This window comes from Homalodisca vitripennis, chromosome 1 (genome assembly GCF_021130785.1).
Source record: "Homalodisca vitripennis isolate AUS2020 chromosome 1, UT_GWSS_2.1, whole genome shotgun sequence".
NCBI lineage: Eukaryota > Metazoa > Arthropoda > Insecta > Hemiptera > Cicadellidae > Homalodisca > Homalodisca vitripennis.
The window spans coordinates 161,037,984-161,056,367 of NC_060207.1; the positions used below are offsets into that span (position 1 = coordinate 161,037,984).

The 18,384-nt window shown below is 35.4% G+C and overlaps 1 protein-coding gene across 3 annotated transcripts in view; it reads left to right on the plus strand.

The window, feature by feature from the left end:
- Positions 1-262: 262 nt before the first annotated feature.
- LOC124375224 (protein tincar) overlaps positions 263-18,384 on the plus strand; it is a 450,528-nt gene continuing 432,406 nt past the window's right edge. For 2 of the 3 annotated variants that reach the window (XM_046833357.1, XM_046833358.1), the window contains exon 1: positions 263-384. The gene's annotated coding sequence lies outside the window, so the exon portion shown is untranslated. The remainder of the gene's footprint in view (positions 385-18,384) is intronic. The other variant, XM_046833359.1, reaches the window with a different exon arrangement.

The window sequence follows — 18,384 nt, forward strand, 5'->3', positions numbered from 1 at the left end:
TTTATTAATTATTCTACTACAGCAGAGAAATTAATACTTTTTACTTGAGGTATTAAAATGAACTTATTGCATGGGGCCCTATAAGGTAGAGGAATTTTATCACACAATTTTGTGTCGTAAAAAAGAACAACATGTTGTCATTTATCGCTAAACTAACACTTTTATCAGTGTTTGTCTCAGCTTCCTGTGTAGTGTAGGTGACACAGTGCGAGGGGTGGTGTCTGTCTGCGAGGGAAGTGGCGCGCCAAGCGGTCTGGCCGGACACTATCTTCTGTCTGCCTTGTGCCAGTCGCGTGTTCGTGTCGTGCCGGTATCCGCGTGTGTACTCTACTGTCTCTGGAGTGTTTGTGATATCTGGAATACTCAACACAGCACTGACAGTTGGTAAGTTGCACACATTCTACACGAAATATGTCTATGCAATGTCTCGACATCCTATTCAAGCCAATTGGATGATAAAAATGAATGGGTAATGATGGTTTCAGTTCGGTAAATTTGTTTTACTATGAATTTAATATTAAATATTAATTGTTTAAGAGATTAGAGCCTATACCGGTTTGTTAATGCCTGTAACTATTTAACTATTTATTTAACTCAACAAGAAATAGTTTGCCTGTGAATGTTATTTTGTTGTGAACATTTACATTATAAACTTAGTTTAATCTTACGTTTATAATTTGACAATATTGTTATCATAATAAACCAAGCAATAAAAAGAGTTTTATTAGTCTATGAATATATTCAGACTATAGTGCAATGTGACAAATTTTTATTGTAGTAAATAAATAAATTATAAGTGTATATTTTACTTATAAGAACCATTGTTATGTCAAATAGTAGAGATACTGGTGGTTTACAAAATAATATGCTCTAAACACGAAATCATTCCGAATAGTAAATTCACTTTAGCATTTTATGTTTCTAAGTTGAAGAGGCAACGTTAAGATCTAGTGAATGTGGTAAATAACAGTACTCTTGTAGCTCAAAGAAACGAGTTAGTACATTGAAATTGTATTTCTTCCGTTATATCTCATCAGAATAATTTTTTATTTTCGTACCGTATTAAGAACTTGAAAATGGAAGTTTATTTAATTTCTGTATTATTCACACTACACATTTACTACTCAATAAAATAAAATTATTAAACTTTATTGATGAATATGCAAAGTCTTATCAAATATATCTTTTTCATCATTTTTACTGTACCGTTCTTTTATAATAGATAAAAAATTCATAATATATGCAAGCAAACGTAGTAATATTTATTTATTTTAAATTAAATTCCATAAGATACTGTAGTACAACAATAGAAGTTCTTATTTCCGTCACTGTTGGGAGCAGATTATTTTTTATTTGTGGTTGAACAAACCATTAATGTTGTGGTGTGTTATTTTTAATATATTTTCTATTACATTTAGGCATAGTTTTCAGCTGGTAAGGACGGGGTAGAAATATTTGAAAAATGTTAAGCATTAAAGTGAGAAACACTACTGGCATGTACTTTCTATTTCAGTCAATCTGCCAATTAAAATAGTTATGGTTAAAATGGAAACTTCAGCGCTATTTGTATAATACACAATTGAAAAAGTATACAATTATTATTTACTAATAAGTTTTTATTGAAAGACAATTTAATTTGCAAGCCATTCATTAAAAATGAAGGGGTGGAAAACGAAGTCGCAGAATGATGAAAATATTGTACTTCGAGTACTAAGAATTCTTATATATTAAATAAAATAAACAGTGATTGGATAAAATTGATAAGTGATGAGAATACTCTACCAGCCCTGAACCACATTGTTTTTTTTATGGTTTTTGGTATTCGGCATCCTGCTGAGGCCTTATAAGGCCAGTATACTCGTACTTTTGTTTCATTTTTCTGGAACTGTATAAAATCTTATGCGAGCCGATCTAATGTTGATGTGACGACGTGTGTGATGTGTAGTAAGTATATTTGTTACTCTCTAAGGCTAGGTTTTTCTTAAAACCCCACATTCTTGTAATAACTCAGAAGTCAGAGAGCAAAATGGTTTACAATTTAAAGTTAATTCCACGCAGACCTCTAATACTCATTATGGCCGACCCCCTCCTCAGCCATATTGTCAAGACATACATCTGTTTAAAGTTGTTTGTTACGTTGAAGTACAAAACACTCATTTCATAGCCGTATTCACTGAAGTAAAAGAATGTGCAATTTATTGTTAACTCTTTTATACTCCTCTTTCATGCGGTTAAACGTGTAATGTGAAGTATGGTCCTAAGAACGAGCCTGCGGATCGTTGTCTCTCGAAGCCGGTCACCGCGCCCCACTCTCCCTTGCCCTTCCCGAGTCCACCCCCGACAGGAATCAGCGATAAAGGGGAGGAAGGGTGTGATTGTGAATGCGTGCGTGCGTGCCGCGGACCTGACAGGAAGACGGAGTGGGATTGCGAGTGAAACTTTGCCAATACCAATAAAACGAAGACCCCAGGATTTTACGACCATCAAGCCAGGTTTAGGCCATATCATCATCGTTGGACAGTGCCTTCCAAGAAAATGTGTTCCTCTAATAATAGCGTATACAGACTCACAAGTGGGAGCTCTTTGTATTTGAATAACTAATATGTAAGTTGAAAGAAATTTATTTGAACAGTTGCCGCCATTATCTCACAAATTGAATTCTTGTTGAGTCATCTTCTTGAACATATAGGTCTGTTACTCAAAGAACAAATTCGGAACATTTTGTCATGTAATTCTAATGTCTATTTTGATTCTGGTAACACTGTATACACTCTTATTGTAAATTTTAGGACCTGAACCGTGTGTTTAGATAAAGAAATTATAATAATTACAGAGATCTACATTAATAGGTTTTAGGGATTTAGACCTTCTCGACGATGAGTGCTGCAATAACCTGGGAAAGGAATGCATAAACGGTAATGTGTACTGATAAGCCCACCAGACGAATAGAACATAAATTCTAATCCCGATTTAGAATAATTCTGTACAAATTCATATTGTTTGTTTGCATGAGTAATGCCTTTAAAATAAATTTGGTTAAAATAAAAACAATAGACATTAATAAACAATGAGCTAACGCTTCCGTTCGTCAACAAATGGAAGAATCAGTCAGTAATGAACATGCTGTTAACATTTTTATTTCACACTTTAGTGTATTTACAGCGTTTAACAGTAATTTACCGGTTTACAATTAACGATCGATGAGTAAACTAGACATTAGAATAGGTGTTTAGTAAATCTATATATTTGTTTATGTCGGGCTAAAAATATTCTTGGGAAAATCCTAGCAAAGATTTTTTTAATTCGGGTTTCAGTGTGTCAACGTCACCATGAATAACGTGACCGGCCTCGTATAGAGCGACAAAGCGTGGGTGGCCGGCAGTAATTTGTGTCAACGTGTGCCGAGCCCCGTGTCTCTGCCCCGCCGCCACCGCCACCGCCCGTGAGCCGACACAAAATCGATGTCTTTGTTAATTAAAGACGGGGTATCGTATGCTCCCAAAAATCAATACCAGCTCGACACTGGGCAGGATCTACCACTCAATTTGGGTATAGTCAAGACCTATACCAACTGGTATGATGATTCTAGGAGTCATAGCAAGCATCAAAACCCGTGATGACGGTAAATCTGGCGTTAATGCTTTGATGAAACTTTTAACTGTAGTCTGACAAGGAGAAAGGAAAAGTTTCGGTGTAATGTAGAGTTAGTTCTCAAGCTCCACTTACCTGCATCTTTCACCTTAATCTTAATTTGTCTTTCCTTATCTATTTACCCAATTCCTTTCCCTAGATAAACACCCTCTATAACATTTTCCTCAGCTGTACGTGAATTATTTTGTTAAAATAAACGTTTTACGGATAATGCACTTCAGACAAGTCCTTTAAGTTAGAATCACCTTTCAGATTTACACCAAAGAGTTTACTTTATAAGTAGGGCAATGCATTTAGAAAATAATAGTAGGCTGCGGGCATGAGACTTTAACAAGATGTACATCGTAGTAGTAACGTTCTTAATCTATAGTGGTGTTAGTGTAACATTGTTAGTGCTCTTTATTTAGATTTTGAAATAGTAAAAAAAACAAGTTTGGCAATAAAAGAAGGGGGGTTGAAGTAAAGAATTCAAACGTTTAAGAGTTATCAAAAAGTGAAAGGATAAAATTAGTTTTTAATTACGTAACATACGTAAAAATATAAATTTGGGTCTATGTTGTTAATCAATTGGGTTAAAAGTTTAGCTCGAATTTGAATTGCTGCCACATTGGAATTTTTCGTTGGTTAACACTGGCTGATAAACCCATCCAAGCTATGTACAAAAACTGTCTATATACCAAGTTTGGTCTGAGCCCATTAGTACCTACGGTAGTTAACGTGTTCATAAGCTCGCGTTGTATTGTATATGCCCATGATGTACATATAGTTTAGGATTATGGTAGTCATAATCGGAGAGAAAATCCAAAAAATCTCCTGGAAATCCCGTTATGAGGGCAGAAATTGTATACAATCTACATCACATTTTAAATAGGTATAACTCAATATTTGTAAATGTAAGATTAAATCATGTTGTTCCTCATTTTGAACGCCTTTGATAAAGATTCTGTCTACACTACGGTTCACTAACAGGAATAAGAACTTCAATATTCGAGGAACCCACGACCACTACACTGCGGGTAATCAGCACAAGATAAGGTTTCACGGAACCAAAGAGTATTGTGAATAATGACGTCAATAGTTCCCTTCCTAGTGTATTTCCTTTTCGCGTTTCCTTAACTGATGTTATTATAAACCGTAACATTATTGTATTGCATGTGATAGATTTAATTATTACAAGCATTATTACAATAAGGTTATTTTGTCAATAAAAACAATTTCCGAAAGACCAATACTTAACTTTTGAGTTATTAAGATTTTATTGTTCTCTAGTATTAAATCAGCATTGTCTTTACCAATCAGATCGGAGAACCCTAAGCTGTTAAGGTTAAGGTGCATGACAAACTTTTGAAAAACTACGTTCCGAGTCTACAAAATCCACCAAATTCACTCAGAAATGTTTGTGAAGTTAGCACTTTTGGGACATACTCTAAGTCTAGTTATTCGATTTTTTTTTAACTTACGTGCAGTGCAAGTCACCCCTTCCTTAGTTCCTGTGGCCATATAATATAGATCGTCACCTCTTCTACAGGCCATTTCGCGCATCCTTACCAGTGTCTAACAAATGATCTTTTGTCACGGTCGGATAAAACCGCCTCCATGGTGTCACTTACGCCACCATCATACTTCTGTGCTTTGTATTATGTGCGCAGCATTCTCCGATCCGTGACAACCGGCATGGTTCCGGTAGATCAATCTGTATACAACTTGAAGCCAAAGTGAAGCTGGTTTTTTTTTCTAAGTACCTCTAGCAACTGAGTCTAACAAAATTACTAACATCTGTAGTACAGTTTCGGTTTTACATCTGATGACCGGAAATGTCACTCCTTAACGAGATTGAAATTTCCAAGAATGTAATTGTGTAAGCAATGATTATGTACGACTGTACCGGAATGCTTAGATGTTAGTCATGACACTGGCCGCGTTTCATATTCATGGACTCGTATGACTTAAGATGCATTGACACGATTTAAATTAGCATAGACATCCAATAAGTAAATTGTGTGATTTTTTATTGTCTTGTTCACAATATTGCTGGCCAAAAATGCAGTAATAATAGAAAAGATGGCCTACTGTATTTCATAAATAATTCAGTCTCTACAAATAAGAAATCGTATTATTATGAAATTTTCAAAATTTTAATTTCTTTTAAAGGATTTGCAATGCATCAAGTTAAATAGTAAATTACACTAATGTATGTATAGTTGTTACTTGTTCCACCTCTATTTTTAGACTAGATGAATACTTTACAAAATGGAACCCGAGTATTACAAGTAAGCAAAACGTCAGTTTGCTTTGAATACGAAACCACTGTTCAACTTCCATTTAGAACCCCTCACTCCACTAGCCAGCCCTCTGTGTAACAAATAGCCAGGAGTGAATCGCTCGCCGCCTGATAGATCGCGGGCCGTTCGGACTGAGAGCTACTGCTCGTTTATCTTCCGCAATGGATCCACTTCATTTTTACGAAAGGGAAGTAAAATTATTCAAAGTGCTTTTCGGTTGCTCATCCGTCCATTTGTACGCGATACGAATAAGCTTGTAATGGAAGATTTATACTCGGGAAATCTTCATTGTGACCTGTTTGCTTCTGTGAATCCCAATGCTTACAGACAGAATTTTGAGTTAGGTTGTCTGATTTTGGATTAAATATTAGGTCCTTGTTTTGAGTGTATTTTTGTCAAAATTTAGTTCAAATAACAAATGTGTTATAAATCCATCGGTTAAGCTCATTATTGACGTTGGGCAGTATCAACCATAAATAGAATTGGGACATTTCCGTCGTGAAGTATTAGTAGTAAACACGAATTTCGAGGTATAGTATCTGCGCTCTTCTTGGATTGTCAAACCCTAAATTATTCGCTTAAGCAAGCAAAACAATGGAAACAAGACGATGAACACACCGAATTCAAAGTAGATACAAATGTTTACATACAGTACCTGATCACAGCACCACATCATATGAACCATACATATGTACCATTATCATTGAAATTTATGAGACTGAGACTCTTATCTTGTGCACAACTCAGTACAGTAGCAGAAACAAAAAACAACATTAATACAAGTACTAATTAATGTTAAAAGTAATTAAGTGTATTAGATTGTGTTTTAACTCTGCATTAAAACTTATAAGTTACTACGGTTTTATAGAACACAGCTCTTGTTATACATCGAAAAACTAAAAAGGTGTGAGGGAAATCGTTTGTACGTTAAGTGCGTATTGTCAAATTCGTTACTGTTGTAAATGTTTACTAGTTAAAGTGTAAATATAACAAGGTATACTTGATATTTATTCCAGAGAAATGATGTCAGTACGTTTTACCCTCTTATGTAAGTGAATGTCGTATAATGTTGCGAGGTTACGTTTTAAAAAATATTGTTCATACGCATTCAGTTTTTTTTCATATCTCCCGGCACGGTTGTTGTATGTTCAAAGAAACACCAATGCTAAATTTATCAGTTATGAAAACAATAAAGAATGGCATGTGTAGAAATCGATTTTAAGCCAAAAATTAACATCTTTTACAAATAAATAACAACACTATCTTGTTAAATATTTTGAACATTAAACATGTTATAAAATTGAAATACTGCACAGAAAAATAAGGCTAGATGTACGATTTTATTTAAATCAGAATAAACTTTGTGGTGCCTATCCCACTTATATTTCACCAAAAAATTAATCTGTTGTTATTAAAAATATATGTTTAGATATAAGGTGTGTGTGTGTGTGTGTGTGTGTGTGTGTGTGTGTGTGTGTGTGTGTGTGTGTGTGCGCGCGCGCGTGCGTGCGTGCGTGCGTGTGTGTGTGTGTGTGTGTGTGTGTGTGTGTGTGTGTGTGTGTGTGTGTGTGTGTGTGTGTGTAATAATAAAGGCATCTAAACTTAGTATTTTGATTTATATATATAATTAAATAAGACATGTAACAAAACGCTAAGATCAAAGATAATTGTATAGAGTGGTGTTAAATGTAACGCTCTTCTTATGGTGGAAAACTCACGATTGTGTTAGTACAGACATATTTTAGCAGAGAAGAAATTGCAACAGTCGCGAAACGTACGGGTATACATTTACACATATGAATAATACAACAAATGCACGTGTGACATTACTACACGTGTCCTAGGAGCGGTGTTCATGCAAGGTACAAACTGAGTTTGTATCATAAGTCTACATTTACACATATGAATAATACAACAAATACACATATCAAGTTACGTGTGACATTACTACACGTGTCCTAGGAGCGGTGTTCATGCAAGGTACAAACTGAGTTTGTATCATAAGTCTACATTTACACATATGAATAATACAACAAATACACATATCAAGTTACGTGTGACATTACTACACGTGTCCTAGGAGCGGTGTTCATGCAAGGTACAAACTGAGTTTGTATCATAAGTCTACATTTACACATATCAATAATACAACAAATACACATATCAAGTTACGTGTGACATTACTACACGTGTCCTAGGAGCGGTGTTCATGCAAGGTACAAACTGAGTTTGTATCATAAGTCTACATTTACACATATGAATAATACAACAAACGCACATATCAAGTTACGTGTGACATTACTACACGTGTCCTAGGAGCGGTGTTCATGCAAGGTACAAACTGAGTTTGTATCATAAGTCTACATTTACACATATGAATAATACAACAAACACACATATCAAGTTACGTGTGACATTACTACACGTGTCCTAGGAGCGGTGTTCATGCAAGGTACAAACTGAGTTTGTATCATAAATCTACATTTACACATATGAATAATACAACAAATGCACATATCAAGTTACGTGTGACATTACTACACGTGTCCTAGGAGCGGTGTTCATGCAAGGTACAAACTGAGTTTGTATCATAAATCTACATTTACACATATGAATAATACAACAAATGCACATATCAAGTTACGTGTGACATTACTACACGTGTCCTAGGAGCGGTGGTCATGCAAGGTACAAACTGAGTTTGTATCATAAATCTACATTTACACATATGAATAATACAACAAATGCACATATCAAGTTACGTGTGACATTACTACACGTGTCCTAGGAGCGGTGTTCATGCAAGGTACAAACTGAGTTTGTATCATAAATCTACATTTACACATATGAATAATACAACAAATGCACATATCAAGTTACGTGTGACATTACTACACGTGTCCTAGGAGCGGTGGTCATGCAAGGTACAAACTGAGTTTGTATCATAAGTATACATTTACACATATGAATAATACAACAAATACACATATCAAGTTACGTGTGACATTACTACACGTGTCCTAGGAGCGGTGTTCATGCTAGGTACAAACTGAGTATGCATCATAAATCTACATTTACACATATGAATAATACAACAAATACACATATCAAGTTACGTGCGACATTACTACACGTGTCCTAGGAGCGGTGGTCATGCAAGGTACAAACTGAGTTTGTATCATAAGTCTACATTTACACATATGAATAATACAACAAATACACATATCAAGTTACGTGTGACATTACTACACGTGTCCTAGGAGCGGTGTTCATGCAAGGTACAAACTGAGTTTGTATCATAAGTATACATTTACACATATGAATAATACAATAAATACACATATCAAGTTACGTGTGACATTACTACACGTGTCCTAGGAGCGGTGTTCATGCAAGGTACAAACTGAGTTTGTATCATAAGTCTACATTTACACATATGAATAATACAACAAATACACATATCAAGTTACGTGTGACATTACTACACGTGTCCTAGGAGCGGTGTTCATGCAAGGTACAAACTGAGTTTGTATCATAAGTCTACATTTACACATATGAATAATACAACAAATACACATATCAAGTTACGTGTGACATTACTACACGTGTCCTAGGAGCGGTGTTCATGCAAGGTACAAACTGAGTTTGTATCATAAGTATACATTTACACATATGAATAATACAACAAATACACATATCAAGTTACGTATGACATTACTACACGTGTCCTAGGAGCGGTGTTCATGCAAGGTACAAACTGAGTTTGTATCATAAGTATACATTTACACATATGAATAATACAACAAATACACATATCAAGTTACGTGTGACATTACTACACGTGTCCTAGGAGCGGTGTTCATGCAAGGTACAAACTGAGTTTGTATCATAAGTATACATTTACACATATGAATAATACAACAAATACACATATCAAGTTACGTGCGACATTACTACACGTGTCCTAGGAGCGGTGGTCATGCAAGGTACAAACTGAGTTTGTATCATAAGTCTACATTTACACATATGAATAATACAACAAATGCACATATCAAGTTACGTGTGACATTACTACACGTGTCCTAGGAGCGGTGTTCATGCAAGGTACAAACTGAGTTTGTATCATAAGTATAAATTTACACATATGAATAATACAACAAATACACATATCAAGTTACGTGTGACATTACTACACGTGTCCTAGGAGCGGTGTTCATGCAAGGTACAAACTGAGTTTGTATCATAAATCTACATTTACACATATGAGTAATACAACAAATACACATATCAAGTTACGTGTGACATTACTACACGTGTCCTAGGAGCGGTGTTCATGCAAGGTACAAACTGAGTTTGTATCATAAATCTACATTTACACATATGAATAATACAACAAATACGCATATCAAGTTACGTGTGACATTACTACACGTGTCCTAGGAGCGGTGTTCATGCAAGGTACAAACTGAGTTTGTATCATAAGTCTACATTTACACATATGAATAATACAACAAATGCACATATCAAGTTACGTGTGACATTACTACACGTGTCCTAGGAGCGGTGTTCATGCAAGGTACAAACTGAGTTTGTATCATAAATCTACATTTACACATATGAATAATACAACAAATGCACATATCAAGTTACGTGTGACATTACTACACGTGTCCTAGGAGCGGTGTTCATGCAAGGTACAAACTGAGTTTGTATCATAAGTATACATTTACACATATGAATAATACAACAAATACACATATCAAGTTACGTGTGACATTACTACACGTGTCCTAGGAGCGGTGTTCATGCTAGGTACAAACTGGGTTTGCATCATAAATCTACATTTACACATATGAATAATACAAGAAATACACATATCAAGTTACGTGCGACATTACTACACGTGTCCTAGGAGCGGTGGTCATGCAAGGTACAAACTGAGTTTGTATCATAAGTCTACATTTACACATATGAATAATACAACAAATACACATATCAAGTTACGTGTGACATTACTACACGTGTCCTAGGAGCGGTGTTCATGCAAGGTACAAACTGAGTTTGTATCATAAGTCTACATTTACACATATGAATAATACAATAAATACACATATCAAGTTACGTGTGACATTACTACACGTGTCCTAGGAGCGGTGTTCATGCAAGGTACAAACTGAGTTTGTATCATAAGTCTACATTTACACATATGAATAATACAACAAATACACATATTAAGTTACGTGTGACATTACTACACGTGTCCTAGGAGCGGTGTTCATGCAAGGTACAAACTGAGTTTGTATCATAAGTCTACATTTACACATATGAATAATACAACAAATACACATATCAAGTTACGTGTGACATTACTACACGTGTCCTAGGAGCGGTGTTCATGCAAGGTACAAACTGAGCTTGTATCATAAGTCTACATTTACACATATGAATAATACAACAAACACACATATCAAGTTACGTGTGACATTACTACACGTGTCCTAGGAGCGGTGTTCATGCAAGGTACAAACTGAGTTTGTATCATAAATCTACATTTACACATATGAATAATACAACAAACGCACATATCAAGTTACGTGTGACATTACTACACGTGTCCTAGGAGCGGTGTTCATGCAAGGTACAAACTGAGTTTGTATCATAAATCTACATTTACACATATGAGTAATACAACAAATACACATATCAAGTTACGTGTGACATTACTACACGTGTCCTAGGAGCGGTGTTCATGCAAGGTACAAACTGAGTTTGTATCATAAATCTACATTTACACATATGAATAATACAACAAATACGCATATCAAGTTACGTGTGACATTACTACACGTGTCCTAGGAGCGGTGTTCATGCAAGGTACAAACTGAGTTTGTATCATAAGTCTACATTTACACATATGAATAATACAACAAATGCACATATCAAGTTACGTGTGACATTACTACACGTGTCCTAGGAGCGGTGTTCATGCAAGGTACAAACTGAGTTTGTATCATAAATCTACATTTACACATATGAATAATACAACAAATGCACATATCAAGTTACGTGTGACATTACTACACGTGTCCTAGGAGCGGTGTTCATGCAAGGTACAAACTGAGTTTGTATCATAAGTATACATTTACACATATGAATAATACAACAAATACACATATCAAGTTACGTGTGACATTACTACACGTGTCCTAGGAGCGGTGTTCATGCTAGGTACAAACTGGGTTTGCATCATAAATCTACATTTACACATATGAATAATACAACAAATACACATATCAAGTTACGTGCGACATTACTACACGTGTCCTAGGAGCGGTGGTCATGCAAGGTACAAACTGAGTTTGTATCATAAGTCTACATTTACACATATGAATAATACAACAAATACACATATCAAGTTACGTGTGACATTACTACACGTGTCCTAGGAGCGGTGTTCATGCAAGGTACAAACTGAGTTTGTATCATAAGTCTACATTTACACATATGAATAATACAATAAATACACATATCAAGTTACGTGTGACATTACTACACGTGTCCTAGGAGCGGTGTTCATGCAAGGTACAAACTGAGTTTGTATCATAAGTCTACATTTACACATATGAATAATACAACAAATACACATATTAAGTTACGTGTGACATTACTACACGTGTCCTAGGAGCGGTGTTCATGCAAGGTACAAACTGAGTTTGTATCATAAGTCTACATTTACACATATGAATAATACAAACAAATACACATATCCAAGTTACGTGTGACATTACTACACGTGTCCTAGGGAGCGGTGTTCATGCAAGGTACATAACTGGAGCTTTGTATCATAAAGTCTAACATTTACACATATGAAATAATACAACAAACACACATATCAAGTTACGTGCGACATTACTACAAGGGGGTCCTAGGAGCGGTGTTCATGCAAGCGTACAAAATGTGGATTTGTATCATAAATCTACATTTACACATATGAAATAATACACAAACGCACATATCAAGTTACGTGCGACATTACTACACGTGTCCTAGGAGCGGTGTTCATGCACGGTCCAAACTGAGTTTGTATCATAAATCTACATTTACACATATGAATAATACAACAAATGCACATATCATGTTACGTGTGACATTATACTCACGTTTGTCCCTAGGATGCGGTGTTCATGCAAGGTACAAACTGAGTTTGTATCATAAATCTACATTTTCACATATGAATAATACAACAAATGCACATATCAAGTTACGTGTGACATTACTACACGTGGTCCTAGAGCACGGTGGTCATGCAAGGTTCAAACTGAGTTTGTAATCATAAAGTATACATTTACACATATGAAATAATATCAACAAATACACATCATCAAGTTACGTGTGACATTACTACACGTGTCCTAGGAGCGGTGGTCATGCCCTAGGTACAAACTGAGTAATGCATCATAAATCTACATTTACACATATGAATAATACAACAAATACTCAATATCAAGTTATGTGCCGCGACATTACTACACGTGTCCTAAGGAGCGGTGGTCATGCAAGGTACAAACTGAGTTTTGTATCATAAGTCGTACATTTACACATATGAATACAGACAACAAATTACACATATCAAGTTACGTGTGACATTACTACACGTGGTCCTAGGAGCGGTGTTCATGCAACGGTACAAACTGAGTTTGTATCTATAAGTCTACATTTACACATATGAATATGACAATAAATACACATATCAAGTTACGTGTGACATTTAACTACACGTTGTCCTAGGAGCGGTGTTTCATGCAAGGTACAAAACTGAGTTTGTATTCATAAGTATACATTTACACATATGAATAATACTAAAACAAATACACATATCAAGTTACGTGTGACATTACACGTGTCCTAGGAGCGGTGTTCATGCAAGTACAAACTGAGTTTGTATGCATAAGTATACATTTACACATATGAATAATACTACAAATACACATATCAATGGTTACGTGTGACATTACTACACGCTGTCCTAGGAGCGGTGTTCATTGCACGGTACAAACTGAGTTTGTATCATAAGTATACATTTTACACATATGAAATTAATACAAACAAATACACATATCAAGTTACGTGTGGACATTACTACACGTGTCCTAGGTGCGGTGGTCATGCAAGGTACAAACTGAGTTTGTATCATAAAGTCTTACATTTACACATATGAATAATACAACAATACACATATCAAGTTACGTGCGACATTACTACAACGTTGTCCTAGGAGCGGTGGTCATTGCAAGGCTACAAAACTGAGTTTGTATCATAAGTCTACATTTTACACATATGAATAATACAACAAATGAGCACATATCAAGTTACGTGTGTACAAACATTACTACACGAGTCCTAGGAAGCGGTTGTGTTCATGTAGGGTACAAACTGAGTTTGTATCATACGTCTAACATTTACACATATGAATAATACAACAAATACACATATCAAGTTTCCGTGTGACAATTACTACACGTTGTCCTAGGAACGGTGTTCATGCAAGGTACAAACTGAGCTCTTTTTATCATAAGTCTACATTTACACATATGAATATACAACAAATACACATATCAAGTTACGTGTGGGAGACATTACTACACGTGTCCTAGGAGCGGTGTTCATGCAAGGTACAACTGAGCTTGTATGCATAAATGTCTACATTTACACATTATGAATAATACAACAAACACACATATCAAGTTACGTGTGACATTACTACACGTTGTCCTAGGATCGGTGTTCATGCAAGGTACAAACTGAGTTTGTATCATAAATCTACATTTACACATATGAATAATACAACAAAATACACATATCAAGTTACGTGTGACATTACTACACGTTGTCCTAGGAGCGGTGTTCATCGCAAGGTGACAAACTGAGTTTGTATCATAAAGTATACATTTACAAATCTGAATAATACAACAAATACACATATTTCAAGTTACGTGTGACATTACTACACGTGTCCTAGTGAGCGGTGTTCATGCAAGGTGAAAAATACACAAAAAAAAAATGTGCTTGTACTCATCATAAGTCTACATTTACAACATATGAATAAAATACAACAAACACACATATCAAGTTACGGTGTGACATTACTACACGTGTCCTAGGAGCGGTGTTCATGCAAGGTACAAACTGAGTTTGTATCATAAATATCTTACATTTAGCACATATGAATAATACAACAAACGCACATATCAAGTTACGTGTGACATTACTACACGTGTATCCTAGGAGCGGTGTTCATGCAAGGTACAAACTGAGTTTGTATCATAAATCTACATTTACACATATGAATAATACAACAAATCACATATCAAGTAACGTGTGACTTTACTACACGTGTCCAAGGAGCGGTGTTCATGCAAAGGCTACAAACTGAGTTGTGTATCCATAAATCTACATTGACACATATGAATAATTACAACCAAAATACGCATATCAAGTTACGTGTGAGCATTACTACACGTGTCCTAGAGCGGTGTTCATGCAAGGTACAAACTGAGTTTGTATCATAAGTCCTACATTTACACATATGAATAATACAACTAAAATGGCACATATCAAGTTACGTGTGGACATTACTACACGTGTCCTAGGGAGCGGTGTTCATGCAAGGTACAAAACTGGTTTGTATCATAAATCTACATTTACACATATGAAATAATACCAACAAATGCACATATCAAGTTACGTGTGACTATTACTACACGTGTCCTAGGAGCGGTGTTCATGCAAGGTAACAGAACTGAGTTTGTATTTGCATTCCATAAATCTACATTTACACATATGAATAATACAACAAATACCACATATCAAGTACGTGCGACATTACGACCACGTGTCCTAGGAGCGTGCGTAGGTACAAACTGGGTGCATCATGTACAAACTGAGAACAAACATATGGGTACTGTGCGACATTACTAATGTCTACATTTACACATATGAATAATACAACAAATACACATATCAAGTTACGTGTGACATTACTACACGTGTCCTAGGAGCGGTGTTCATGCAAGGTACAAACTGAGTTTGTATCATAAGTCTACATTTACACATATGAATAATACAACAAATGCACATATCAAGTTACGTGTGACATTACTACACGTGTCCTAGGAGCGGTGTTCATGCAAGGTACAAACTGAGTTTGTATCATAAATCTACATTTACACATATGAATAATACAACAAATGCACATATCAAGTTACGTGTGACATTACTACACGTGTCCTAGGAGCGGTGTTCATGCAAGGTACAAACTGAGTTTGTATCATAAAGTCTACATTTACACATATGAATAATACAACAAATGCACATATCAAGTTACGTGTGACATTACTACACGTGTCCTAGGAGCGGTGTTCATGCAAGGTACAAACTGAGTTTGTATCATAAATCTACATTTACACATATGAATAATACAACAAATACACATATCAAGTTACGTGTGACATTACTACACGTGTCCTAGGAGCGGTGTTCATGCAAGGTACAAACTGAGTTTGTATCATAAGTCTACATTTACACATATGAATAATACAACAAATACACATATCAAGTTACGTGTGACATTACTACACGTGTCCTAGGAGCGGTGTTCATGCAAGGTACAAACTGAGTTTGTATCATAAGTCTACATTTACACATATGAATAATACAACAAATACACATATCAAGTTACGTGTGACATTACTACACGTGTCCTAGGAGCGGTGTTCATGCAAGGTACAAACTGAGTTTGTATCATAAGTCTACATTTACACATATGAATAATACAACAAATACACATATTAAGTTACGTGTGACATTACTACACGTGTCCTAGGAGCGGTGTTCATGCAAGGTACAAACTGAGTTTGTATCATAAGTCTACATTTACACATATGAATAATACAACAAATACACATATCAAGTTACGTGTGACATTACTACACGTGTCCTAGGAGCGGTGTTCATGCAAGGTACAAACTGAGCTTGTATCATAAGTCTACATTTACACATATGAATAATACAACAAACACACATATCAAGTTACGTGTGACATTACTACACGTGTCCTAGGAGCGGTGTTCATGCAAGGTACAAACTGAGTTTGTATCATAAATCTACATTTACACATATGAATAATACAACAAACGCACATATCAAGTTACGTGTGACATTACTACACGTGTCCTAGGAGCGGTGTTCATGCAAGGTACAAACTGAGTTTGTATCATAAATCTACATTTACACATATGAATAATACAACAAATGCACATATCAAGTTACGTGTGACATTACTACACGTGTCCTAGGAGCGGTGTTCATGCAAGGTACAAACTGAGTTTGTATCATAAATCTACATTTACACATATGAATAATACAACAAATACACATATCAAGTTACGTGTGACATTACTACACGTGTCCTAGGAGCGGTGGTCATGCAAGGTACAAACTGAGTTTGTATCATAAATCTACATTTACACATATGAATAATACAACAAATGCACATATCAAGTTACGTGTGACATTACTACACGTGTCCTAGGAGCGGTGTTCATGCAAGGTACAAACTGAGTTTGTATCATAAGTCTACATTTACACATATGAATAATACAACAAATACACATATCAAGTTACGTGTGACATTACTACACGTGTCCTAGGAGCGGTGTTCATGCAAGGTACAAACTGAGTTTGTATCATAAGTCTACATTTACACATATGAATAATACAACAAATTACACATATTCAAGTTACGTGTGACATTACTACACGTGTCCTAGGAGCGGTGTTCATGCAAGGTACAAACTGAGTTTGTATCATAAGTCTACATTTACACATATGAATAATACAACAAATACACATATCAAGTTACGTGTGACATTACTACACGTGTCCTAGGAGCGGTGTTCATGCAAGGTACAAACTGAGTTTGTATCATAAGTCTACATTTACACATATGAATAATACAACAAACACACATATCAAGTTACGTGTGACATTACTACACGTGTCCTAGGAGCGGTGTTCATGCAAGGTACAAACTGAGTTTGTATCATAAATCTACATTTACACATATGAATAATACAACAAATGCACATATCAAGTTACGTGTGACATTACTACACGTGTCCTAGGAGCGGTGTTCATGCAAGGTACAAACTGAGTTTGTATCATAAATCTACACACATATGTAATACCATATCAAGTTACGTGTGACATTACTACACGTGTCCTATCATTACAAACTGAGTTTGTGATGGAACGTGTGTACTACAGTTAGTACAAACTGAGATCATAAACATTTACACATATGTACATATCAAAACATTACTACAATATATAACATGACTACAAGTTACGTGTGACATTACTACACGTGTCCTAGGAGCGGTGTTCATGCAAG